The sequence below is a fragment of the Arachis duranensis genome, chromosome 4 (assembly GCF_000817695.3).
Source record: "Arachis duranensis cultivar V14167 chromosome 4, aradu.V14167.gnm2.J7QH, whole genome shotgun sequence".
Taxonomy (NCBI): Eukaryota; Viridiplantae; Streptophyta; class Magnoliopsida; order Fabales; family Fabaceae; genus Arachis; species Arachis duranensis.
This window is the reverse complement of record NC_029775.3, coordinates 34,333,484-34,335,826: the sequence shown is the minus strand read 5'-3', so window position 1 is coordinate 34,335,826 and position 2,343 is coordinate 34,333,484. Positions and strand designations below refer to the sequence as shown.

The following is a 2,343-nucleotide window of genomic DNA, read 5'->3' as shown; positions in this document are numbered from 1 at the left end:
TTTGGAGAACTACACCTTGTATATTTACTTTTCTGCACTTTTAGCATGATGTATTATTTTCTGCCATTTTCCATTTCTAGAGCTATGAACAACTAAACCCCTTTCATTGGGTTAGGGAGCTCTGTTGTAATTTGATGGATCAATTATAGTTTTCATTCTCTTCTTCTTTCTTCTCTTTTGGTTTACTAGAAAGCTTTCGATCTTAATTCAATTGGTTAGTTGTATTGGAAAAGAAACTCTCCATAATTGGATCTCCTCTGAGCCTTGGAAAAGGGATGAGGAGATCATGCTAGAAATGCTTTCTCATGTTGGACCAAATTGGGGTTTGGGCGGATATAGTGACATGTAATCCTCCCAACACTTTGATTTGGAAATACATGTGGTATAATTAGTGACCATACTTCATCTCTTTCCATGAGCAATTAAATCAAGGAATTGGGCAATTGTTCAAGCTTAGAGAGATTGGATTAACAAGGAATTGGAATCTAATCATCTAAGATTTCCAAGGAGATCAATAGATACATTGATTGAGGAAGAGATAAAAATGAACTTGATCCAGAGAATACAACATCTCCTGAGCCCAATGAATTCTCCATTTTTGATCTTACCCATTCTCTTTATTTTCTGTCATTTATTTTCATGCTCATTACCCCCAAATCCCCATTTAAGATTCTGCACTTAATTTTCTGCTATTTACTTTTCCGTCATTTAATTTTCTACAATTCTCAAACTACACTCTGTTTAGCTCAACTAGCATACTCTTCCAACTAAAGTTGCTTGACCAATCAATCCCTGTGGGATTCGACCTCACTCTATTGTGAGTTTTTACTTGACGACAAATTCGGTATACTTGCCAAAGGGAAATTTGTTGAGAGACAAGTTTTCGTGCATCAAGTTTATGGCGCCGTTGTCGGGGATTGATTTTGTATCAACAATGATTATGTTGGAAGCTTACTAGATTGAGCATTTTTCCTTTGTTTGTTTACTTTATTCAGTCATTTATTTTCACTTTGTTTAACTTCTTCCTCATCCTCTATACCCTCTCTTTTTTTCTTTCTTTCTTTGTTATTATCTACAATTCTGCTCACTAACTCACTAACTATTTGATAATTTGCATCACTCACACTAACAATCACTCTAACAAGAATAACCTCTTCATTTTATCTCTTACTACGTGTTTTGTTAGTTGTATGACAGGGTGAAGAGGGGGAACCTCAACTTTCTTCGATTCAGAACCTGAGAAAACCCTTTGGAGATTAAGGAGGGAAGCAAGAGGGAAAGGAGTTGTTAGTGCTGAGGAAGAGGAAGAGAACTTGGAAAACAATCATGAAGAAGAGGCTCACAACCATGCTAGAGAAGGCCCTGCAAATCTTGCTGGGCAAGAAAGGAGAGTTCTAGGCTCCTACATCAATCCAAATCCAGGAAACTATGGAAGTAGCATTCAGAAGCCTACCATACATGCCAACAACTTTGAACTAAAACCCCAGCTCATCACCCTTGTTCAGAACAACTACTCATTTGGAGGAAGTGCTCAAGAAGATCCCAATCAACATCTAACCACTTTCCTGAGAATTTGTGACACTGTGAAGTCTAATAGAGTCCACCCGGATGTCTATAGGCTGCTGTTGTTCCCTTTTTCACTCAAGGACAAGGCATCCAAGTGGCTTGAATTCTTTCCAAAGGAGAGTTTGACAAATTGGGAAAATGTGGTGAACAAATTTTTGGCAAGATTCTACCCTCCTCAAAGAATTAATAGGCTGAGAGCTGAGGTGCAGACTTTCAAGTAACAAGATGGTGAGACTCTCTATGAGGCATGGGAGAGGTTCAAGGACTTAACAAGAAGATGTCCACCAGATATGTTCAATGAATAGGTGCAACTTCACATTTTCTATGAAGGTCTTTCTTATGAGTCAAAGAAGACTGTAGATCATTCATCAGGGGGCTCTCTAAACAAGAAGAAAAACATTGAAGAAGTCATAGATGTCATTGAAACAGTAGCTGAGAATGACTACTTCTATGCCTCTGAAAGAAGTAACACTCGAGGAGTAATGGAGCTGAACCACATGGATGCATTGCTAGCTTAAAATAAGGTGATCACCAAGTAGCTAGCAGATCTCGCTAAGAAGGTGGAGGAAAACCAAGTTGCAACAGTCATCACTTCATCACCAACTCAAGAAGGAGTGAATATAGGAGAAGAAGGTGACTGGGAACAAGCCAACTATGTTGGAAACTCACCTAGACAAATCCATGACCCATACTCCAAAACCTACAACTCTGGATGGAGAAATCACCCCAACTTTGGTTGGGGAAATCAACAAGACCAAGGTCAAGACCAGAGACGCC

The 2,343-nt window shown here is 38.9% G+C and overlaps 1 non-coding gene across 1 annotated transcript; it reads right to left on the bottom strand.

Annotated features, from left to right (window-relative positions):
• Window positions 1-1,754: 1,754 nt before the first annotated feature.
• On the bottom strand, window positions 1,755-1,861 carry LOC127746820 (small nucleolar RNA R71). Its single transcript, XR_008008632.1, has one exon. It is a non-coding gene; the product is annotated as a small nucleolar RNA R71 (small nucleolar RNA).
• Window positions 1,862-2,343: the final 482 nt, after the last annotated feature.